This window comes from Balaenoptera physalus (assembly GCF_965194825.1).
Source record: "Balaenoptera physalus genome assembly, chromosome: 2".
Taxonomy (NCBI): domain Eukaryota; kingdom Metazoa; phylum Chordata; class Mammalia; order Artiodactyla; family Balaenopteridae; genus Balaenoptera; species Balaenoptera physalus.
In genome coordinates this window covers 104,741,106-104,767,197 of record NC_138883.1, presented here as the reverse complement: position 1 = coordinate 104,767,197, position 26,092 = coordinate 104,741,106, and the positions used below count along the sequence as shown (strand labels likewise).

Below are 26,092 nucleotides of genomic sequence, written 5' to 3'. Positions count from 1 at the left end.
TAAAGTGCCCACACAGATTATTTATCGATTGCAAGGGGTAAAATATTAACACAGTGGAGAAATCGGACAACACCTTGACACCTGGACCTGGTGATAATTATCACCACCAGTGAGGGGCAAATAGACATAAGTTGCTGCCAGATGCAACATCCTGGGAAGGACACACACTCTCTTACATAATGTTCCAGTCAGACTTGACTATAGTGAGGAGGAAATATCAGGCATTCCCAAAGTGAGAAACATTCTGTAACATAAATAGCTTGCATTTAAAAAAACAAAAAAAGTCAGTGTTTTGAAAGCTAAAGAAAGGCTGAGCAAGCATTCCAGATTAAAGCAGCCTAAAGAGATTGGACAGCAAAATGTAACACATGATCCCGCACTGGGACAGGAAAAATACTGGATAGAAAAATGCACTATAAATAAAAATGTGCTGTAAAGAACACTAATGGAAAAACTGACAAAATTAGATTATGGACTATAGGTTAGATAAAAGTGCAGTATGGAGGTCAGATTTCCTGAACTTGCTATCTGTGCTGTGGTCATGGAAGAGGATATTCTTATTACAAAACACACAGTGAAGTAAGTCTTAAGGGATAGGGATCAGGGGTATGAGTATGTAACCTACTCTCAAATTATGCACAGAGAAAAAAAGCACACCAAAAAACAGTGTTTTCGTGTGTCCGGGGAGTTGGGGAAAGGGAGGGAGACAGAGAGAAAAAACAATAAAGCAAAAGCAGTGAAATGTTAACATTTAGGGAAACTGAGTGAAACATATGGGATTTTTTGGTACTATTTTTACAACTTTTCTGTTAGTCTGAACATATTTTTTGTATTAAAAAATAAAAGCAGTTTGAATGTATTTTCATTACAATCTAAAAAGTTTTTAAAACCCAGTAGGTAGTCTACCATGAGGAGAGAAAAGAGGAGGAGGAGAAGGAAGAGAAGCAGAAGCGGGGAGATGGCACGGGACCCCCCATCTCCCTCCTCCCACCCCCAGGTCTCTTTCCTGTGTGCGGTAGCAGGCCAGGGCAAAGGTGAAGCCTCACATTAGTTTGATTTGATGGTATCAAGATTATTTTCTATAGAAAGAGAAAAGTGAATCACTTACGGAGTTATATGAACTATGCATGAATTTTTACAAAACCCTTCACTACTTGCAAGAAATGTGATACTCAGTGAGGGCTTCTTTTGTCCGGGCTGGGAACCCCTAGGGTTGACCAACCTCACTTCCCTGATTCGAGAACACGCAAAGAGCGTGGCAAGGCCAGTGCACACAGCGGAGGACTGGAACCAAAGGTTTCGGAGCAGGGATTTGCCATTTCTAGAATTTATGCCAAAGGTAGTTTCGTAGACAGAGTTGGGACACAGGTCCCGGCCAGCCTCAGGTAAAGCCACGGAGCTGGGCCTCTCTGAGTCAGGGATCAGGGGTCAGAGGAGCTGGCCGTGGGCCTCCCTGCTTCAGTTCTTTATGACTCCATGGGTGACACAATCCCTGTCTCTCTCCTGTCACCTCACTGCTCCCGGGAGCGGTGAAATGGTTCCTGAAGTCATTTATCAACCCCACCTAGATGGCAGGTTCGACGGTCAGAACAATCCCTTCCACATGTTCAGTGTTTTGGCTGCTCTCCAGGTTCCCATAATCCTGTGGGGCAGGTTGGGATCCCTGGGCTGAGGTGAGACCACCAGGATGCAGAGGGGCCGAGTACTACACTGTTGGTGGGCTGGGGTCCCAGCACGCAGACGGATCTTCTGGTTCCAGGTTCAGTGGCTTTGGCCTCTAAGGCCCCTGTCAGCCGTATCGACCTCTGTTACTATTTTTGGAGCACCTAACTTTTTCTATTTTTACAGAGGTGAGGATGGGGGGGTTTAGGAGCACTTTTCCCACCTTCCCCATCAACAGCCTTTTCCTCCTTTTTGGTTTCCCCTACCCATTCCTGGAACTCCTCATTTTTCTCTGTCACTCCTACACAAAGATCTAACCTTTGTATAATAGCAAGACACTGGAAATAACCTAAATACCTATACTAGAGGAAGAGGTTAATAAAGCAGGCCACATCATCATGAAATATTAAACTACTTAACATTGTTATTGTGAGAGTTCATTAGACACATAGGGTAGTGCATATGATAGCAATTAGAAAATAAAGACAGAGTACAGATAGAAAAAAAATACAGATTACAAAATTGTACACACACTATAATCATGAGAATGTAAATTGCATGTCTGGGTGAGGTCTGGAAGAGAAACTGAAAAAATGAGCATCATTCTCTTCTGTTATTAATATTTACTTGGTGCTTGCCACGTGCCAGGCCCTGGGCTAAGAGCTTTAGAAATATAACTTAATCCTCGTAACAACCTCCTAACAAGGTAGGTACTAACCATTTCCCTGTTTTGTGGCTAAGGACACAGAGGTTGAATTGTTAAAGGATACACACCTGCTTAGTGGTAGGACCAGGACTTGACCCCACGCCACCCGGTTCTGTATCTCCCTGATACTCCTTTACTACTCTTACACTGTTGACCCTTGAACAATATGGGGTTTAGGAGTGCTACCACCCTCGTGGTTGAAAATTTGCATGTAACTTTTGACTCCCCCGAAAGTTAACTACTAATAGCCTACTGTTGACCAGAAGCTTTACTGTTAATATAAACAGTCAATTAACACATATTTTGTATATTCTTACAAGAAAGTAAGCTAGTGAAAAGAAAATATTAAGAAAATCGTAAGGAGGAGAAAATACGGTATCAACAATTGCAGTACTGTAATATAAGTTTACATTGTCTGATTACAAGATGAATCGTCTGTCAGTACCTACATCAATATTGCCTCATATGATACAAAATACTGTAGATGTTATATGTATTACTAGCATGAGACATCAAAAGTGAAAAGCTAATACGAAAAAGAAATTCATATTTATTTACAGGTGTAATGATTCATGCACTGATAACAAAGCAGCAGCAGTATGATTGCTTTACGGTAGCCTAGTATAATCAATACACTTGTTTCACGATAGCCTAGCCTATACCCTAATAAACAAATCATTATACAATTTTTATGGCACACTGCATTACAGTGATATTCATAAAACAGTATTGGAAAGAGTGTTACTTTTTTAAAAAAACCACTTACCTTTGATGACAGGCTGATATACTGTTTCTCCAAGGGAAAGAGAAAGCTACACTATTCATCTGCTAGCTTTTTCAAATTGTTGCTCATCTCCAAAAAATTTTGCAATATACTTAGTGAAAAAATATAAGTGCAATCCCACAGTTCAAACCCATGTTTTTCAAAGGTCAACTGTATTACTAGAGTAGTTCCGTTATGCTACTCTAGTCTATCTCGTAAGTTGAGAAACTACAGATAAGTTCCTCTTCTTGTTCTGTTTTTTTCCTACTATTACCCTCATTCTCTGTTACCTAAAAATTTAAAACAAAAATATTTAAATCAACATGACCATGTTTGATCATGTTACATATATATATAATGTGTATAATTTTAAAATCAGATCCATTTATTAGTGAATTTTTCCTAGGCAATGTTTTCTAATGACAATGAGAGAAATATTTTCATGTTATGGCAACTGAAAGACATTTAGCTTTATCTGAGCAAACCTAGTATGTGATTATTTGAGATTTGATCTATTGACAAGCAATTTCAATAGAGGTAGCCCAAAACAATGACTCAAATAAGTAAACTGTGTCTTGCTTTTATGTCCTAATTTAAGAATATATTTACAGATAAGATGATGTCATATCTGGGAATGCTTCAAATTAATAGTGAATGGAGGTATGAATAGGACAAGACTGGCCAATGGGTTAACAAATACTGAAGCTGTATGATGGGTTCATGGAGGTTCATTTCTCTATTCTGTCCACATTTTGTGTCCTCAAAATCCTTCATAATGAAGGTTTTTTAGAGTACATTTACTATCAAAAAATGATGACATCCAATGTTATTGATGCGATGCTGATGTGATTACAATTCTCAACAACTATTTCTTGGAAATTTATAATTATATGTACCAAAGAATAGAATAGTAATGGACAAATCTGATACTTTTAAGGTAGTTGCATCTTTAAAAATCCAAAATATAAAAAAAATTCAAAATATAAGTTAGTCCAAGTGAAATTTTAGTCATATGGGTTTGAACTATCAAAATATAAATTTCAAGAAGTTTAAGACATGACATAAATTAATAGTGAGTATAGGTCAAAGACATACTTAACTCATTAATAAGGGAATCAGCAGGATATTAGAGCTGGTTCCAAGGAGGATAGGATTGGTAAATATACAATTAAGGGAAAAAAAGAATGCCAAAATAAACCTTCTGGTTAATGTCGTACAAGATGAATCAACTGTAAGTTTTCAGGTTATCTTTTCTAACAGACAAAATCATTTGCATCTATTCAAGACAAAAATCCACAAGTTAACATTAATTTCATGACTCTGGGCCCTAATCAGCCGTAAATAACAGGCTAAACTCTCATCTCTTAGAATCAGATGACTTAGCAAGTGTGTTAGACAATGCTTTAGTGACTAATATGATTTTGAAAGGGCGTGCAGCACTCTTTGCCTCATTTCTCAGTTTTACATAGCTTTTCTTAATAAGACCTCACTCCCCAACAACCATGAAACATTAGAGTTCTTTGTATCATCAAGTCTCAACCAGAAAATTAGGGACTAGATTCCACACGTTATCATTTCACTTCAAGTTCAGTGAAATTGGCAAGGATTTACTCAATGTCTTCTTTGTACCCCAGTTTCTATTCCAGGTTCCAGGTTGCCTGAATAAAGAAAGCACTTCCCTAGCCAGTCTGGAGAGGCGAGAACACAGACTCACCCACATTCCACCTGCAGGGTCAGGGTGTGCACAGCAGGTGTTTTCAGCCTCAGTGGGCATAATCTCTACCTGACCTGCCTCACAGGCTTGTTCTCTTGCTCATTTATGTCAAAGTTTATGAAAACACTTTGAAACAATAGTGGCACGTGAGCGTAAACTGATATTACTGTCATTACTCCTTCGTTTTGGCCTAGAGTCTGGAACTATGTTTATCCCCACTACAAATATAGCAATGGGTCGGAGGGTTCCCCTTTTCTAGGGTCTGGGAAGGATCAGGTGCAGAATTTGGTGAACAGATCTATATTGGAATCTACACTTTTCATGTATCACACCAGTTTCCCCAGGCTGCACCAGTCTTGAGGTAACAAAATGAAATTTTTAGAAGTCTGTCTCTGGCTCCAATCCCCACAAGCTTTGGGGACCAGGACCACCACCCTTTGCCCTTTAAAGTCATCCCTGAGAGTGTGTCCTTTGCTCACTGGGATGTCATATTCTCCTTTCTTCAACCACTCTTTTGAACCGTCCCCTGGCTGAAGAGCCACCTGCAAGAACCTCATGGCTTCCACTGTAGCTGGTGTCACCTGTTAATGGCATTGCTGCCCATGCCAAGTCCCTGTCGCTCACCGCCCCTAAAGCTACTGTGATGTCTGAGGCCAGAGCCTCCAATATTCCACCAAGACAGCCCATTTTAGCTACTGCTGGCAAATGGAGTGTAACGGCACTGGCACCATCTCTCATCTCTTATTGACACCCAGGACTGGCTACATAATTTGCATGGCCTAGATAAGACAGAGCCCCTTGCCAAGAAAAAAAAAAAGTATTAAGAATTTCAAAATGGTGACAGAGAGCATTAAACCAAAAGCACAGGGCCCTTCTCAGTGCAGGGCCCTGGGTGATGGCACAGGTCACAGGCCCACAGAGCTGATCCTATTGACACTCTGAGACGGTCTTGAAGATATAGCCCGAAGAATTAATTGCTTCCTTCAGCTATGTGCCCCACAGCATTAAACTGGGCTTAATACAAACTCAGCCTCTTTGAGACTGTGTGCCTAACCAAAAGAATAAGCTCTTTTGGTTTGGTTTTTACTGTTGCTGTTGCTGTAGTTGCTGTTTCTTTCCCTCATCCTCTGCACTGGACCCGGGCACAGCATACCGGTGCTGTACTCTCAACTGCCACACTCCTCCTCCTACCCCACGCCCAGCCACAGCCCTGTACTTGAACTTCTCTTTCCTTGGGTGAACTCCTGTCAGCACATTTCCTCAGCCTCATGCAAGTGAACTTACGGTGGCCACCTGCCCCCTCCGCCAGAGGAATCAAGTTCCCAAGTCACCCACACAGTGATGGACGCACCCAACAATTCTGGCAGTTTGATAGCTAGAAGCCAGGGAGACCACTGTGCCGAAACTGCCAGGAGTCTTATGTCTAAAGGAGAGGCAGCATTCAACTTTGGTGCTAAAGTTAATCGTTTATTCTGCAATACTTCGTGGCTATTTCGGAGTTGCAAAGAAAACAGCCAGATCCTGCCCAAGAATAGGAGGCTTGACTCTGAAGGGGTGTCATCCTTGAAGATAGAGCCACATATCCAAAGGGGTGCTGAGGACAGAAGGGGAGGATTTCCTCCTTCCTGGGTGTGATATTGTGATTTATAACAAGAAATATGTATTTGGTCTTTAGCCCCTTTTCTGGCACTGGGCTCCTAAAACCCTTAGAATTTTCTAAGTTTTGAGAGCAGCAAAGGTGTCTTTTGTTATGTTAATGGAGTGACTTTTGGAAGGTTGGGGGCTGGGTGCCAGGAACACCAACCATAAGATTAGAGAATTGGAACTTTCAGTCCCACAGCCATGACCTCTGCGGGAGGGGAGAGGAGGTGGAGGCTGAATTGATTGTCAATGGCCAATGAGTTAATCAAATCATGCCTATGTAGTAAAGCCTCCATAAAATCCCAGAAGGACAGGGTTCGGAGAGCTTCTGGGTTGGTGAACACATGGAGATTTGGGGAAAATGGCACACCTGAAGAGGGCATGGAAGCTCTGAACCCTTTCCCCATATCTTGCCCTATGCATCTCTTCCATCTCGCTCTTTCTGAGTTCTATCCTTGTATAATAAACCAGTAATATAGTAAAGTAAGATGTTTGAGTTCTGTGAGCCACTCTAGAAAATTAATTCAACTCAAGAAGTGGGTCATTGGAACCTCCCATCTAAAGCCAGTTGGTCAGAAGCACAGGTGATAACCTAGGCTTGCAATTGGTGTCTGAAGTGGAGGGGCAATGTAGGGGAGAAAATCTTGTAAGACTGAGTCCTTAACCTGTGGGATATGACTGTATCTCTGGGTAGATAGTGTCAAATTGAGTTAAACTGTAGGACACCCAGCTGGTGTTTGAGAATTTCTTGGTGGTGTGAGGGAAAACGCACACATTGCAAGTTGGTATCAGAACCATTACCGGGCAAAGGAAAGATAAGGGGCTAGATCAAAGGAAGCAAGTAGGCTCCTGTAGCAAGACAGCCAGTAGGAGTCAAGGGAGAGCATGAGCCTTCAAATGGCCCTTCCTATTATCCCCAAGGCTTTGTTTATTAGGGGAAGAGCCTATGTCCTTGCTTGGGGGCAGGGATGGCAACTGGTTGGAAAGGCTATTTAGTGATGACTAGAGTATCCTCCCAGGGAGTGTCTGAAGCAAGAATCAAGGCTGACACAAGCATGACCTCAGGACAGAGAGGGAGACAAGCTCATAGCATCTGGGCAGTCTCTGAAATACTCATGGAGGAGAACCCAGGGGAAATTCTATCTCCGTTATGGAGGTGAGAATTGTGTTATTTGGATAAAAAGGGAAGGTGACCCCTACCAGCTGGAGAAGTTTGAGACATCTGGGTTACTTGTGTTTTACCCAACTCAGATATGCTGCTTTCAAGGTTGGCACCTGTAATCTGTCTTGGGATTTCTGGTCCTACTGCCCTTGTTTTTCCCATGACATAAAATTTGCCAAACAAATTTAGGAGTGACCTCCAGAGCAATGGCAAGTAAGTCAAAGTTTCACAAGATTCTTTTTCTAGATATTCTGTTAAATTTTTCATGTCCATTTCCAAGATGAAATACTTCTGCCCACAGCATTGAAAGTAATAAAAAGATTACTGTAAGAGGAGACATTACAACGGACACCAGAGAAATACAAAGGATCATAAAAGACTACTATATTATACACCAACAAATTGGACAACCTAAAATGGATAAATTTCTAAAAACATACAAACTACCAAGACTAAATCGTGAAGAAATAGAAAATCTGAACAGACCAATTACCAGTAAGGAGAGTGAATCGGTAGTCCAAACCCTCCCAACAGTCATATGATCCAGGACCACATGACTTCACTGGTGAATTCTACCAAACAGTCAAAGAAGAATTAACACCAGTCTTTCCCAAACTCTTCCAAAAATAGACGAGGAAGGAACACTCCCAAACTCATTTTACGAGGCCAGCATTACCCGTATACCAAAATCTGATAAGGTCACTGTAAGAAAAGAAAATTACAGGCCAATATCCCTGATTAACACAGATGCAAAATCGTCAACAAAATATTAACGAACCAAATTTCACAATACTTTAAAAGGATCATACACTGTAATCAAGTGGGATTTATTCCAGGGATGCAAGTATGGTTCAACATCCACAAAACAATCAATGTGATACACCACACTAACAAAATGAAGGATAAAAATCACATGATCATCTCAACAGATGCAGGAAAGGCATTTGACAAAACTCAACATTCATTTATGATTTTAAAAAACTCTCAATAAAGTGGGTATAGAAGGAATGTACTTCAACATAATAAAGGCCATATATGACAAGCCAATAGCTAACATCATACTTAACAGGGAAAAGCTCAAATCTTTTCCTCTAAGATCAGGAACAAGACAAAGATGCCAACACTCCCCACTTATTTGATACAGTATTGGTAGTCCTAGCAAGAGCAATTAGATAAGAAAAAGAAATAAAAGGTACCAAATCAAAAAGAAAGTAAAACTATCTCTATTTGCAGATGACATTATAATATATGAGAAAACTCTAAAGACTCCAACAAAGAACTGTTAGAATAAACAAATTCAGTAAAGTTGCAGGATACAAAATCACTATACAAAAATCAGCTGCATTTCTATACACTAATAACGAACTGTCGGAAAAAGAAATTTCTTTTAATCCCATTTACAATTGCATCAAAAGGAATAAAATACCTAAGAATAAATTTAACCAAGGAGGTGAAAAACTTGCACACTGAAAATTATAAGATTGATGAAAGAAATTGAAGAAGACGTGACAACCAGCAGTAGAGTCAGCAGGACGTGAAGAAAAATTGTGTAACTGTGTGTGGTAAGAGATGTCAACTAGATGACTGTGATGATCATTTGTCAATATTACATACATTGAGGTCAGGATTGATGGGGACCCGTTGCCGGACACCCAGGCACGCAGCCTGCTCCTAATCCTGTAGCAAGACAGCCTGGTGCGCATTCCTCCGCTTGGGGCCGTGACTGAGACTGGGGACTGGAGATCGGGGACCAGGCAACTTTTCTCCCAAATGTCTCTGGGTGAGGTACAACTGCCAGGGAAGGGACAAGTTCTTCCCTCCCTAACACACCTCCTGGCCCATGGTGGGCCCATTCTGGGCACCAGAATTCAGGAATTCACTTCCAGGTTTCACCACAGACCACCCTCACCCAGAGTGAGCACATAGAGAAATTTCACTGTCACCTTTGGTTAATATCACACCCTTTGTACATGCATGAAGAAAGTTTCCATGTCTTCCCCCTGCTGCCGCTGGACCACTGTCTTACACCATACACAAAAATCAACTCAAAATGGATTAAAGACTTGACCATAAGACCTGAAACCATAAAACTTCTAGAAGAAAACATAGGGGGTAAGGTCCTTGACATTGATCTTGGCAGTGATGTTTTGGATTTAACACCAAAAGCAAAGGCAACAAGAGCAATCATTTAAAAGCAGGACGACATTAGACTAAAAAGCTTCTGCACATCAAGGGAAACCATCAAGAAAATGAAAAAGCAGCCTACAGAATGGGAGAAAATATTTGCAAATCATATATCTGAAAAGAGTTAATATATCCATTATAATAAAGAACTCACGCAACTCAAGAGCAAAAAATAAGTCTGATTAAAATCAGGCAGACGTTCTAAATAGACATTTTTCTGAAGAAGAAATAAAGATGGCTAAAGTACACAATAAAGTACACAAAAAGATCCTCAACACTGCTAATTATTAGAGAAATGCAAATCAAAACAACCGTGAGATATCAGCTCAAACCTGTGAGAATGACTATTATCAAAACATCTACAAATAACAAATACTGGGGAGGATGTGGAGAAAAGAGAACCCTTGTGCAATTGTTGGTGGGAATATAAATTGGTGCAGCCACTATGGAAAACAGTACGGAAGTTCCTCAAAAATTTAAAAATAGAACTACTATATGATCCAGCAATTCCACTTCTGGGTATTCATCCAAAAGAAATTAAAACACTAACTTTAAAAGACAACTTCAATCCCACGTTATTGCAGTACTATTTACAATAGACAAGACATGCAAACAACCTAAACGTCCATTGATGGATGAATGGATATATACACACAATGGAATATTATTTAGCCATAAAAAGAAAATCTTGCATTTATGACAACACGGATGGACCTTGAAGGCATTTATGCTAACTGAAACTAGCAAACTGAGAAAGACAAATACTGTATGATCTCACTTACATGTGGAATCTAAAAACAAACAAACAAAAACCAAACCCAAAGATACAGAGAACAGATTGGTGGTTATCAGAAACATGGAGTGGGGGGCGTGCAAAAAATGGATGAAATGGTGCCAATTATAAAATAAATAAGGCCTGGGGATGCCATGTACAGCATGGTGACTATAGTTAATAATACTGAATTGTGCATTTGAAAGTTGCTAAGAGAATAAATCTTGTAAGTTCTCATCACAAGAAGAAAAATTGTGTAACTATGTGTGGTAAGAGATGCCAACTAGATCATTGTAATGATCATTTTTCAATATTACATATATTGAATCAATGTGTACACCTGAAACTAATATAATGTTATATGTCAATGATCCCTCGATTGAAAAAAAATTCTAGGGCTTCCCTGGTGGCGCAGTGGTTGGGAATCTGCCTGCTAATGCAGGGGATGCGGGTTCGAGCCCTGGTCTGGGAAGATCCCACATGCCGCGGAGCAACTGGGCCCGTGAGCCACAACTACTGAGCCTGCGCGTCTGGAGCCTGTGCTCCGCAACAAGAGAGGCCGCGATAGTGAGAGGCCCGCGCACCGCGATGAAGAGTGGCCCCCGCTCGCCGCAACTAGAGAAAGCCCTCGCACAGAAACGAAGACCCAACACAGACAAAAATAAATTAAAAAAAATTCTACATGTCACTGGATCTGACAAGAACTTATATAAGTGTTCAGCTCCATAAAGCAGGATTAAGTAGCACCAATAGCTTTTCTAAGATTGGGGGTGGGAAAAAGCAACAATAAAGCTGTTTGCTCTCTCTTCCAGTTAAAAGAAGGGCATACCCAGCAACATTACCAATAACTGAATAGTTAATCTTTTGATAAACCAAATAGCTTGTAGCCATATCTTGAAAGTTAAACTCTTAAGCACTACGTGGCAATATAATAAATGGGGACACTTTTCTGCAAAGCAGTTAAGTTTTTCATTTTTACCTGATTTAGCTACTTGGCTGAGGAGGGGGATGGCAGTGAGATGGGCAGAGAGCATGGCTGGGCCCTGACTCTCGCTGCTTCTCCTTCCTTGGAGACATCTCTGAGACATGTCCATAGTGCTTGCAGCTGCCAGCCCGAACCCCAGTGGGTACTGGCCCAACCCTCAGAAGGAATGGACCAGGCCAGGAGACACCTACTTGCCCACTCTCTCTCTCTCTTTTTTTTTTTTTAATAAATTTATTTATTTATTTTTGGCTGCGTTGGGTCTTCGTTGCTGCTGCACGTGGGCTTTCTCTAGTTGCAGCGAGCAGGGGCTACTCTTCCTTGTGGTGCGCAGGCTTCTCATTGCAGTGGCTTCTCTTGTTGTGGAGCACGGACTCTAGGCACGCGGGCTTCAGTAGTTGTGGAGCATGGGCTCAGTAGTTGTGGGCTCTAGAGCGCAGGCTCGGTAGTTGTGGCTCACGGGCTTAGTTGCTCTGCGGCATGTGGGATCTTCCCAGCCCAGGGCTTGAACCCGTGTCCCCTGCATTGGTAGGTGGATTCTTAACCCCTGTGCCACCAGGGAAGTCCCAGCCCACTCTCTTTTTGCATCAGCAGCTCCATGCTCTTGCCCTGTTTTCCACAGTGACTATGATAAACGTGCCTGCTCTGAGCTGGGAGTGCTGCCCTCAGAGCAAGCAGAGACTCAGGGACATTGCCAATGCTGCTCCCAGTGCCCAATGTTGCCTCCCAACCAAGTCAGAGGCTGAGCTTCAGGCCCTGAGGTTCTAGGGTACCCTGAAATAGAGTGGCATGGACCCCATTACAGCTCTTGGACTTGAAATCTACATTTGGCTGCCCTGAGTTTCCCCCTGCCTGGCCTCCATCAACTGAGCCAATGCACACAAACTCTAACTCAGGGATGGAAAAGGGAATCTGCCCCAGGTGAGTAGATCTGCCCCAACACCTGGAAGGGCTAGACTAGGACAACCCCGAGGGCAAGCTGAGGTTGGGCTGAAGACACTGACAGAAGAAAGAGACAACCCCAGGCTGTCTGAGCTTCAGCCCCAGACTTGACCACCAAGCCAGCTGGCGAATGGACCCTCTACAGCAGCACAGGACCAAGAAATGGGCTGGGCTGCTGCACGTCTGCCTGGGAGGGAATCCCAAACAGCCTCTCCTAAAAGAGTGGGTCCCCAAGGAGTACCCAGTTAATTGCAAAGAAATAATCTGGCCCTGTTGAGAAGTTCTACAAAAACTGAAAAGAGAACAAAAACAGAGCTAGAAGGTCAAAATCATCCCTAAAGTAGCTGTCCAGGACACATCTGTTCTATTCTCATCCTTTCAGGTGTAACGTGGACCAGGGGTGAGATGGTGGCATTCCCTGGAGGGACAAGGAACCTGGTTCCCCATACGAGCTGTATAGGCCAGCTGACTTTCGCTTGGAAGAATGGGGAGGTCTGAGAAGCTTTCCCAGGGGAAATGACCTAGGTGAGACATTGGAAACCTAGCGTTGACCATGGAAAGGAGGAAAGGGTTTGCTAGGCAGAGGGACAGCACACATAAATCTCCGAAGGTGAGAAGACAGAGGGGAGCTTGCAAGAGGAGAGATGGTAGGAGGCTGCAGATCTCAATTTGGGACAACAGCAGCAGAAGAGGCTGACAAAGTGAATAAGTGGCTTGTTCATGAAAAATCATTTAAGCTAAGGTAAGAATTTTACCTCCCCCCCCCCACCGTGGGGTGCAGCTAGGGAAGAGGGACACAGTACAAGCTGTAGAACCACCTGCCTGTTGGTGGAGTGGGTATAAACCAGGGTAAGACTAGAAACAGGAGGACAGGGTAGGAGCATGTTAGCCCAGCTGGCAGTGAAATTAAACCACCTGGGAGGGCAACACTATCAGAGTTTGCCTAACACACTCACAGAGCTGGGCATGGCGCCAAGCACGTTACATGCTGAATCGATCATTCACCTCCGCAGCAAGCCCGTGAGGAAGGCGCTATTGCTAGTATTTCCATTTTACATTTGAAATGAGGCAGAGAGCAGCTGAACGATTTCCCCCGGGCTGTATGGCAGCGAGGACAGAGCCAGAATCCACCAGTGCTCTCAACCATTACCTGTCCTCACCTGAAGGTGGGAAAAAATGGACAACAGATTCTAGAGATGGTTGTTAGGAGGCAGAATTGACAGGACTTTGTGGTCGATGAGGTATGAGAGGGGGAAGAGTCAAGAATGACTCCCACGTTTCTAGTTTGGGTATCTGGATGGAAGGGTGCACAGAAGATGGTCCACATCTGTGGGCATTTCAAGGAGGAGAGGCAAATGCTGCTGAAAGTCACAAAAGTCTGAAAGGTTTATGGGAGATCTGAGGAAAAGCAGAAGCAGTGGATTACCTGGGAGTGGGTTAAGGGGTCAAAGCAAGGTAGAAAAATAGAGAGTGTGTGTGTAGACAACTCCGTAAAAAAGACTGGTTAGGAAGTGGAGAGGGGAGCGAAATGTCCCATGAGGAGGGATTTTGCTTTTGCTGTTTTTTTTTTTTTTTTTACTATGACGACCTGAGCAGCTCCTACCTCGTGACAGGAGGGACTATGAAGGGGTTGACTCAGGTGGGTTCAGTACAGAGTGAAGGAATTTGCCATTTGGTGGTTCCTATTTTATCTGGAGGAGGGGGGTGGTAATAGAGCATTTCACAAATCTCTTTGATGGTCTGCCCAAGATTATGCAGGCTTCTCATGCTGTGTTAGTTTCTGTTACACAACTTAAAAGGTTTCTTTTGCGTTTTTCTCAAGCAAGTAGCTTTGAAATGTTACCTTCCGTATAAAGTGGAATTATAATATTTAGCATGTAAGTTAATCTTGTTTCATAGATGGCTTTCTCTTTCAAGAGAGAACTTCAAACAGGTTTGTGGAGAAAGTGTCCTTCCCATTACTCAAGATAAATGTTCTATTCTGGAGATCGGGAGGCTGAGGGGAATGAGGAATCACTTATGAGTTTTAGGTTGCGATGCAGCCTTTAGAAATTCACGCACAAGTTGCACACCAAAACACTCCAGGAAAAATGAGTACTTTCTCCCTTTTGGATTGTATTAAATAAAAAGAGAAAAAAAGTAAAGAGTCAAATTAAAGATCATGGAGGCTAGATTGGTTTGGATGATGTTCTTAAACTTCTATAGTGAGGGCTGGGGATAGACTCAATGTCCAAGGACTACAGTCTGTGTGGTAACATATCTAAATATAGATAGATGGGTGGTGGCAGGGGGAGACGGGGAGGGAGAGAGCTACTCATTGTAACAACTTGGAAAGGTCAATTAAGGACAAAACTGTCATCCGTCTTCTCCTAACACAGAATCATAGTGGTCTACCTCCAGTTTTCTTTTTAATGCAAAAAAAGTCACCGTACACATACAGTTATGGAGTCCGCTCTTCTCACTTAGTATTTTATGCCAGGCAATTACTCATACCATGAAGACCTTTTTGTAAACATTATTTGAATGGCGGCATGAGGTCCCAGCCCAAGGACATCCTGTAGCCCATTTCCTCAATCAAAGGGCCCCATTGGGCAGAGAGTATTTGCCATCTGCTTGTTTGCATAGTCAGGTGGAGACCAGGGGCTTGTAGCTAAGACGAATGGGGGCCTTGTCCTCTGAAATACAATTTTTCTTTGACTGGCTGTTCTTGAATTTTATTGTGTTAAAGCAATAAAAAAAAAATCAACCAGCAGGAAAATGCTAAGTTTGATCATTCACGGATTACAGTGTCTCTATTTTTTTCTGTTTTCTAGGTTTCGGAGACAATAATTATTTGTTTAAGCTCCCACGGGCTTAGGCCTGGCTGAGAGTTTTGGACAAACTAAGGTGTCGCACTTCACAGCCTTGAGCAAATAGGGTAATAGGTCTAACATCCTTCTGTTGTCCAAGAGGAAAGAGTCAGACGTACAGGCATCTCCCGGTCAAATAATAAATTACAGAACACCCACCCAGATGCTACTCACACACAACGCTGCAGGAATTCTTCCCCATCCCCGCCCTCCCACCCCCAAAAATAGACTAGACCATGCTAAGTCATTCAGCCTAATGACCCCAATACTCGGTCTTGGACCTGCTGGGCTACTCTTCCTGTCCACATTGTAACCTTCCTCCAAAGTCCAAGTTCAACCCCTGCCAATGCAATTTCCCCTGGTTAAAATGTCATAGGATTTAATCAATTGCTGGGAAGCAATTTATCTGAGCTTCAGCTTCTTACGGGAAGAATGTTACTTAGTCTTATCGTTTCAGGTATCTGAAATTACGTTTACTTCTGCCAAAAGAAGAGTAAAAATGGTGATAAGGAAGTGTTCCCATATGGAAGTGATCTTGATATCCCAAAGTGAAGGAGACTGACATTTCTTGCCGTATGTTAGTTTCAGTACGTGGCCTTACAAAGCTGAGATAAAGGCATTGGACCACTAAGAAGCCACTCCACACCATCTGAAGGTCTGGTATTAGGAGTAACTAAATCCAGGGCTGATGCAGCAACTGTGGGAGTTTCAGAGACCTGGCCACACAGGGGCCACTGCAGTGCACGCCCTGCTTGCCCAATGCTGAATTACAGGCACCAATGCAGAAGCAGAATGCCTGGGTTCAAATCCCAATTTTGCTACTTCTTAGCAGTATGACTTACTTGGAAGTGTTATATAACTTCTCTGTGCCTTCATTTCCTCATCAAAAATGAATTCTACTTCACAGAGTTACAATAAAAAATGAATATATGTAAAACCCTAAGAGCAGTACAACCAGTACCTGGACACAAAGAAATGCTCTATAGATGTTGGTTACTATTAACCAGATTCTTTTTTTGAGATCTAAGTCAACTCTTTCCTTCCCTTTGAAGAAAGGTCTGATGCTGGAGAAGCAGCAGTGGGTAAACCGTGGTTCCAGAGAAACTACGGTTCATTTGGTCATTCAACAAATTATTGAGTGCCGAATGCTCTCAGAATTTGAAAATATGGAGGGGTTATTGCGGGGACTACTATCTTGCTACTAAAACCTGCTCTAAATGTTACCTACCTAACACTTGTTTAGTGCTTTTTCTGGGTTAGACATAGCTAAATGTTTTACTCATTTATTTCCATAGCAATCCTATGAATGTGCTGTTGTTGTTATTCCCATTTTACAGATGAGAAAATAGAGGCTTGGAGTTCTCAAGTAAGTTGCCCCGATCAGCCAAGAAGGTGAGGAGGAAGGGCCACTTCAATGTGTGTATCCCATCTTCAGCAGAGGGAAGCATGCCTTATCCCTGTTTGCACCATTCAGAGCCTTGCATTTAGCAAGCTCTCCAAAGTATTTCTGGAGTAATTAATTTATTAGTGTGCAGCTAGCTTGACCTTTAAGAAAACCTAGACTTCACTATTTTTCAGTTTTGAATAATACATGTCAATATATCCAGCAAGACACTTATTTAATAAATAGCTCTGGAAAAATAAATAAATAAATAAATAGCTCTGGCATAATTAGCCATCCATCTGGAAGACAAAGTTAGATCCATACCTCATTCCATATACAAAATAAATCCAAATCGATTAAAGCTTAGTTTCAATATAAAAATGTTAGAAAAACAAAGGATAATATTTGTATTGCTTAAAGGGAAAGGTGATTTTTTTTTTTTTAAAGAAAAGACAGGTAATAGAAGCTGTAAATAAAATTTTAAAATCCTGAGATTTAACAGCCTAGAAGTTAAACATTTCAGTATGGCAAAAGACACCAAAGTCAAGTGACAAACAGTAACTCAGGGAGAATATGTTCAATTAACATCCATAATAAATGACTTCTTCTATATGGCAATTAGAGGTTGCCATGTCCTGCTGAAATTTGCAGGGGTGTGTCTTGTGACCAGCCCACAGTGGGTACAGAGGGTGTGGGGCAATGGTCTTACTTCAGTGGATATGTAACATAAACAGAGTAAGTCAATTCTATCTTAATTAATTTATTAAACACTTCAGTAAGTTAATTCTACTTAAATCTTTTTAGCAGCAACCCGGACTTTTAAAGTGCTTTAACACACATGCTGTCCTTAGCCAGGTCGATAGGCACAGCTGGCCCATCTCTGGCTGTATCTGCAACATTTCTCCTCTTCCTCATTCTATTCCTCACTCACTAGCCTCCTTGCTATTCCGCAAACGTTCTAGCACCTCCTGTCTCAGGACCTTTGCACATACAATTCCTTCCTTTGGATACCCTTGTCCCACATACTCTCTTGCTAGATCCGTCATTTCATTTACGTCTCTCCTCAAATGTCCCCTCCTCAGTCAGGTCTTCTCTGACCACAAGGGCAGGGACCCTGTTTTGCTTCTGCTGTGTCCCCAGTGCCTAAAGCAGTGTGCTGCCTGTAACAGGAACTCAAATAAAAATCTGTTGAATCAGGATTAATTTTTTCATTTAATTTGATTTTCACAATAAAAAGATCTGTTTATCCAGGATATTTACATTTCTTGATTTGAATGCAATACATGCCCAGTTTTTCTTTTCTTTTTTTTTTTTCTTTTATATCCTTCCAGCTCAACATACCTGCCTCCCTGAAGCATGTAAAGGCCAAATGTGCCAACGTGAATTATTCCCACTATAGAGATTCTGCTGTCTAAACAACTCTCGTGAAGCCAACGTTGTAACGAATACTACTACAATATGACTCATTCTTCTTTCCTCCAGTTGATGATAAAAAGCAGTCAGTATGGAAATTCCAACAGTTTGCCACCTGTTAGCAGGTCACCTCAAAACATTCCTGCCCCGTGATGATTCCAGGTTAAAGTGGCACTTCACTGCCATTTCCTGCAATAACTTCCACCAACACATGAAGCTATCCTGCCCCTATCCCTGTGCTTACCTGCTGTCACACCATGACCAGGTCTCACAACAAGCCCTAGCAGGTCCCAGCAGGGCACAGTGACCTGAGTGTTTTACATCAGGGCCACACTTAGTGGGCCAGTGATTCTTGGAGAAAGATAAATGCTATTTCCATCATCTAGTCCGGGGCAGGGGGTAAATAAAATATACAAAGTTGTTTAAAATACTTGTTCTCGAGAAGTTAAAATAGGAGATTCAAGTTATGAAACCATGAAGCAGCTTATAATGAAAGTCGGAATGAAATAAATGCTAAATAGAAGTCCAAGCACCATGCTGGGAAAAGGTACCCTGAGGGGGAAAGGAGAGAAAGAGAGGTTTTGTGTTTAAGGATGGGGGTGCTTGAGTTAAACTGTGGTAGACTCAAGGGCGTGGGAGCACTTCCCTGGCGGTCCAGTGGTTAGGACTCCACGCTTCCACTGTTGGGGGAAGGGGGCTTAGACCCCTGGTCGGGGAACTAGGATCCCCAGGGAACTAGGATTTAAGATACAATAAAGAAGGGATGATTTTTGGTGAAGCAGATGATCATGAGTGCTTAGGTAGACAGGACGGTCTCGGGCAAGAGGAAGGATGACTTCCTCCTCTGAGACACGAAGGCATGAGTTGAAAAGAAGGCATGGGGATGTGGTGACCTCTTTACTGAAGGACAGGAAGGTCCTTGTCACGGTCTTCTCAGAGAAGTAGAAGGCTACGTCACTGAGTGAGTGCCGGCACAAGGAAGAATGAGGCTGCAAGTGAGAATATTCCAAACACCTGGGGGGAATAAGAGAGCGTAACTAAGGGTAAAGAAAAGAACCAAACAGCATTCGGGGGCCAGCTAAAGAGTGATCACCTGACTCTGTAATGAAGTCAGGCAACATGGTTCTCCGTTTTTGGTTTTTCGCTTCGCCAGTACTCTTCTCATCAGCTTGTGTGCAACACGTACAGAAAATTTGCAGCTAGGCTTACCTGTGGTGAGAAATTGACTAGGTTCCCAAAAAGAAAGTTAAAGGGCGAGAAGAGGGACTTCCCTGGTGGCACAGTGGTTAAGAATCCGCCTGCCAATGCGGGGGACATGGGTTCAAGCCCTGGTCCAGGAAGCTCCCACATGCCACGGAGCAACTAAGCCCGTGTGTCACAACTACTGAGCCTGTGCACTAGAGCCCATGGGCCACAACTACTGAGCCCACATGCCTAGAGCCTGTGCTCTGCAACAAGAGAAGCCACCGCAATGAGAAGCCCGTGCACTGCAACAAAGAGTAGCCCCCGCTCGCCGCAACTAGAGAAAGCCCGTGCACAGCAACGAAGACCCAACGCAGCCAAAAATAAATAAAATAAAATTTACTTTAAAAAAAAAGGTTAAGAAGAAAGGAGGAAGTTCATGAGAGCAGAAAAATGAACACTAGGTCCACCCTCGATAGGGAAACAAACTAAGCCAGCAGGGACTCAGGCGTTGAGAGAAAAAGGAAGCATTGAGGAGGCAGAAGTTGAAATGCTATTGCAGAGCAGGTCTAGGGGGAAGGAGGATGTAGAAAAGGTAAAAGGTCACCTTCAGAGAAAGCAGCTTCAGGGTTTCTAATTTCAGATTCTGCAAAGGGACCTGTCCAAGCAGGCTGCTAACATGGAGAGGAAGAAACACGGCAGGGCCACATGCTGGATGGATGAGTCACTCATCTGGACACTGGGGACACCCCAGATGGCCATCAGGGACTGAGTACCGGGCAAGCCCGAGATCCAGGGGCCAAGATGCTCAAGGCGTCTGGAGGCCACCTGGAAGTATGAGCAGCAGGCAATAAGGGCTGACTGGTGGTGTCTTAAGAGGGGGTGCTCAAATCACTGTCTGAAAGCAGAAATGGAGAGCACAGAGGTGGCGCTGTCCTCCTGGTTCCAGCAATGCAGGGACTATGAGGTTGTGGCGAAATTGATTCTTTAAAAATTTATTTATTTACTTATTTATTTTTGGCTGCGTTGGGTCTTCATTGCTGAACGCAGGCTTTCTCTACTTGTGGTGAGCGGAGGCTACTCTTCATTGCGGTGCACGGGCTTCTCACTGTGGCTTCTCTTGTTGAGGAACACAGGCTCTAGGCGCGTGGGCTTCAGTAGTTGTGGCACGTGGGCTCAGTAGTTGTGGCGCACGGGCTTAGTTGCTCCGCGGCATGTGGGATCTTCCCAGACCAGGGATCAAACCCATGTCCCCTGCATTGGCAGGTGGATTCTTAACCACTGTACCACCAGGGAAGTCCCCTATTATTGATTTCTAAGTCAATTTCACTGCGGTCAGAAAACACACTTTGTAATACTTGAATTTTCAGATTGAGCGCTGTTTTATGTATGGTCCAGAAAATGGTCTATCTTAGTAAATAATGCATGTGTACTTAAACAGTATAGTATGCTGTCGTTGGGAAGAGTATTCTATAATCACCTGTTAGATCAAGTTGATATTTTTGTGGCAGAGAAGGGAGAGCTGTAGGGTCCCATACCAGTTCATAAATGCTTCAACCACTACTTAATTAGTTCATTGGTCACAACCAGTTACATGGCACTACCTACCAACATGGGGCTGGGAAATGTTGGGGAACACATCATGTAATATGGCCTTGCATGTTTCTTAGAATGGAGGCAGGAATGACCTTTCTTAATAACGCACCTCCAGGAGATGAGATCTGGAATTACAATGCAAATGCATGATCTCCTGAAACCTCCAGAGGGAAAGTAAAACTTGGTTTGCTCTAAAGGATGACACCTGGGAGTGAGGAATAAGTTCTTTTTCACTTTAGTTTTTGCTCTACTCATCTCTAGTTGTTTGATATTTAATCCAAATTAAGTAAAATATTTTTGATATTTCATTTCTTCCATTGGGGGTGTGTGTATGCAGGCATCATAGTCCCATCTGCCCCTGGGAAATTCCAGGCTTAATTATCAAGTGTATTGACGGTGATTTATTAGAGGCACCGAGAATAAGAGATGAGAGCAGAGATCATTGCTGTTTATTGGTCTTACTTAAGAGTCAATCATTTTGAGGACTTTAATCCTTTCTGATAAATCTTTCAGCATTTCTTTAATATGGGACAATATTCAGTGACCTCTGTCCCTGGTATACACCAAGATCCTGCCGTGTATGACTCAACTCCAGCATTCAAGGTCCAGAAAAATGGCAACGCTGGGAACTTGCTGAGCATTAAGTCTTGCTCCTGTGGTCTCCCTTCAACTCTCCCAAAGGCATTATAGACCTCAGTACAGAGCCTAGGATGCAAGGTAAGCACACACAGACACTCCAGAACCTCAGTCCTAGTGCCGAATCCCTGAAAACCCACATCATGTGGAACAACTGAAATTTACCAGGGTTTCTCATTCTTGTTTCATGACACACACCTATACCCATCGCAAAAGTTCTGTGACTGGGCGAGGGGCAAATTTCTTCAACTCCCAGCCCTCTCCTTTGGAATTCAAATCTGTGCATTCCTCTCCCCTCAGGTGTCTCACGCACTCTAAAAATGTCTCAAGTTAGCATCTTGATTTCCCCTCCATTTACAAGCCCCTCTCTCAACCAAAGCAGCCTCTCTTCCAGGTCTCCCATCAGTAAAGGGTACCAATGGCTTTTTAGAGAAACCCAAGAGTCATTCTTGGCACCTACTTTTTCCTCATACCAGTGTATCACCAGGTCCTCTCAATGCTACCCATCAATGCCTTATTTCCTCAATTCTAAAACACTGAGTTATTCCTAGAAGCAGAAGTGTTGTGAAGATTAAATGGAGTAACAGAGAAATTGCTTAACAAAAGTGTTCAGTATTTACTGTTTTCTCACAACCTACATCAAATAGTCATTAGGCAGGGGGTGGGTTGTGTCACTGAGGTTGTGTCACTGATAATTGTCACTGCTCTGCATGTGTAGACTTGGCTGTGCAGCACAGATGTTCCTACATCTCTCACCACATTTGTGGGACACCTCACAACAGAATTAATTTGGATTCTTCATTCTGCCCTAAAATAACTTCCAAAGGCATTATACTGATATTATGCAGGTTTTCTTTTAACTTTTGACACAATTCACTTACAGAAAAACTGCAAAAATTTAGTACAAAGAACTCCCTTATACCCTTCATGAGATTCCCCAAATTTAATATTTTGTTTGCTTTCTGAACCATTTCAAAGTCACTTACATGACTGGTGAGATGGTGCCTTTTACCCCTAAAAATAAGAACATTCTCTTAAAGTACCCCAATGCAATGACCAAAATCTGAAGATTAACACTGATCCAATGCTGTTACCTAATCTATAGACCTGACTCACATTTTGCCAATTGTCCTAAGTCCTTAGCAAAAGAAAATCTGGATCATGCACCGAATTTTATTGTCACAGCTCTTTCATCTTGAACATTTCCTCAGTCTTCGTATTTAATGACACTGATATGTTGGAAGAATGTGAGCCAGTTATTTTGCAGAATATCCCTCACCTTGTGTGTGTCTGATGTTTCTCATGGCTGGATTCACATTACGCGCTTCTGTTAGGAAAGCCACAAAGTGAGGTGTTCTTTATGGTCATGATAGTTTTAAAACAAAAATCTATTAAATACACAGATGACTGCTTAGCAATGCAAATATTAAAAATTGCCTATTCTTTTCAGACTAGCTGAGTTGGAAACATTCTGAAAGATGGTCAGTCAGGACTGAACATCCATTTAAAGGATCCAGGTGAGTTTCAAAAGAAGCCATTTAGGGCTTCCCTGGTGGCGCAGTGGTTGAGAATCTGCCTGCCAATGCAGGGGACACGGGTTCGAGCCCTGGTCTGGGAAGATCCCACATGCCACGGAGCAACTAGGCCCGTGAGCCACAACTACTGAGCCTGCGCGTCTGGAGCCTGTGCTCCGCAACAAGAGAGGCCGTGATAGTGAGAGGCCCGCGCACCGCGATGAAGAATGGCCCCCGCTTGCCGCAACTGGAGAAAGCCCTCGCACAGAAACGAAGACCCAGCACAGCTATAAATAAATAAATACATTAAAAAAAAAGAGAAGCCATTTAATTTCTAGCATTATATAAGTCAATTAATAAAACCCAAATCTATGAGTTTTTAAATAGAAAATGCAGGTGACCCCTCTCTCCATGCTTTTCACTATCCTTGAAAGTATATACCTTTCAAGGAATATACCCTTAAAAGTATATTTTCAATTCACAAAGGTGCTAAAGAAATTGAGATTACAAGCAGGGGTGAGGGGTGGGCGTGACAGCCTGAGTTCTTATCTTAATAGCTGAAAGTGATTCAGAACTATCTTAAGGCTCCACCAGTTTCAACATCTTAGACTTTTTGATACTTAAAATAATTGTCATTATGTGAATAATCATGTGACTGTCAATTAATTTAACATTTAACATGCAAACACTTTTACCCACAAAAGAATACCAATGTACTTATGTACACACATATGCCTAAAGAGTTAAAAAAAACAACAAAAAAACCCAGAACCATATAATGGCACAATGGCATGTGACATTAGAATGATTTTTATACATTAACAAATAGTAAGAGTATTAGATAAGGTTGGCACTTTTTCCTAAGTCAACTGACAATTGATAGAATCCTTAGAGGGAAAGAAAAGTGGTAGAAAAAATCCCATGTCTGTCTTCATTGAATCAGGAAAAGTTACCACCCTAAGATATTCATTTAAAATGTTTCCAATACAGAAAACAATGGTTATTTTCCAAGTTACAGGAAATTGCTGAGTTCAAGGTTTATTATTATGAAATCTGGAGTTCACCTGGCATCAATGATGTGGGTATCATGGCAATACTCAGATTTTATTATGAGATTCATTACCAGCTCAACCATGTCATATTGATTTTTAAAATGGTATATTTTCATTTATTGAAAATAAAAGGTGACATTCCTTCTCACACACACCCCACCCAGCCAAACCATGTCCTCTGTTCTTGTAAGATATAACAAATGAGAAGGTGAAATAGGAAATTTTCTATGGTTTTTTTTTTTAAATTCAGGCATGTCATTAGGTTAGAACTCATTTAGCCCAATCTCCCACACCATTTTCAGCTACAGCTTGTATGATAGTTGATGTTAATCAGCATTATGATGCATAATCAAGCTCAAAGAAAAATAAATTATGTGCCATTAATTTTAGTATAATGTCATTCTATAGTTCTGGGTTCACTGTTTAAAAACAGATTACCCATGTGTAGTAAACATAGAAAGTCTCCATTAAATAGAATTTTCAGTAAACCAGGCCACATCTGATTTCCTGACCTTTTTGATAAACATATTTGTGTACTAACAACGCTATGAAATCAAGTAGAACTTAATAAGGGAACACCTAATTTATAGTTTTTGCCAATTTCCATGGTATCAATACACCTATTATGTCCCATTTCAAGTTATCAATAGTTTACCAACCAGTTCACAAATTTCCTTCATATAAAATTTAACAATAGGTTCTTGTAAGCTGGTATATGCAGGTTCCAGACCACCACCCACATTCTGAAGAAAATATCTAAATTGAAGCACAGAGTCAAAGGATAGAAAATGCAGGTGAGAGGTAAGAGAGATAAAGGATACAGTGTAAAGTTCTCAGGTTTAATTGTAGTTGCAGAAGGAGGGGGATAGAAATGATCTTCAACAAGGTATTACCTGAGAGTCCTCCAAAACTGATAGAAGACATTAATCCACAGACGTAAGAAGCCTTATTAACCCCTAGCAGAGTAAATTTTAAAAACCTTTTTCTAGACATGTGGTAGGAATACTGCTGAGAACCAAAGGCAAAGAGAAAATCCTAAAATCTAGAAGCAGCCAGAGACAAAAAGCTTATTGTTTTCTAAGCCATTAGACTAAGAGCTAACACAATAGAACCTAAGTGATAGAAACCAAGAAATAATGGAAAGATATCACCAAGGTTCTGAAAGAAAATAACTGCCAACCTAGAATTCTATAACCAGTACAATTATCCTTCAAGAACGAAAGGAAGGGCTTCCCTGGTGGCGCAGTGGTTAAGAATCCGCCTGCCAATGCAGGAGACACAGGTTCGAGCCCTGGTCTGGGAAGATCCCACATGCCACAAAGCAACTAAGCCCATGCACCACAACTACTGAGCCTGAGCTCTAGAGCCCGCAAGCCACAACTACTGAGCCCACATGCCACAACTACTGAAGCCCACGTGCCTAGAGCCCGTGCTCCACAACAAGAGAAGCCACCACAATGAGAAGCCCACACACCGCACTGAAGAGTAAACCCCGCTCGTTGCAAATAGACAAAGCCACGCACAGCAACAAAGAACCAAAGCAGCCAAAAATAAATAAATTAAATAAATAAATTTATTAAAAAAGAATGAAAGGAAAAAAGTTTTTAGACCAACACTAAGAATGTTACTTGCTTACTGCTCTAAAGGAAATATTAAAAAATGATCTTGAGGCTGGAGAATTCAGTCCCAGGTAGAAGCAAAGAAATGAAGACTGGAGCAAGGAAAAACAAAAACAATAAACAAAATGAATATAAAATCTAAATGAATATAATCTAAATATAAATGAATATAAAATGGTAACAGCTATGTCTTGTGGGGTCTTAAATGAATTAGAACTTAAATATTTGACAAAAATAGTATATAAGGTCTTCCCTGGTGGCACAGTGGTTAAGAATCCGCCTGCCAATGCAGGGGACACAGGTTTGAGCCCTGGCCCAG

The 26,092-nt window shown here is 42.0% G+C and overlaps 1 protein-coding gene across 4 annotated transcripts in view; it reads right to left on the bottom strand.

The window, feature by feature from the left end:
* The window catches only part of GCNT3 (glucosaminyl (N-acetyl) transferase 3, mucin type), a 106,529-nt gene that overhangs the window by 50,185 nt on the left and 30,252 nt on the right, over window positions 1-26,092 (bottom strand). For 2 of the 4 annotated variants that reach the window (XM_082447446.1, XM_082447448.1), the window contains exon 1: window positions 4,743-6,280. The exons of 1 other annotated variant lie outside the window; for it this stretch is intronic. The gene's annotated coding sequence lies outside the window, so the exon portion shown is untranslated. One more of the 4 variants, XM_082447445.1, reaches the window with a different exon arrangement.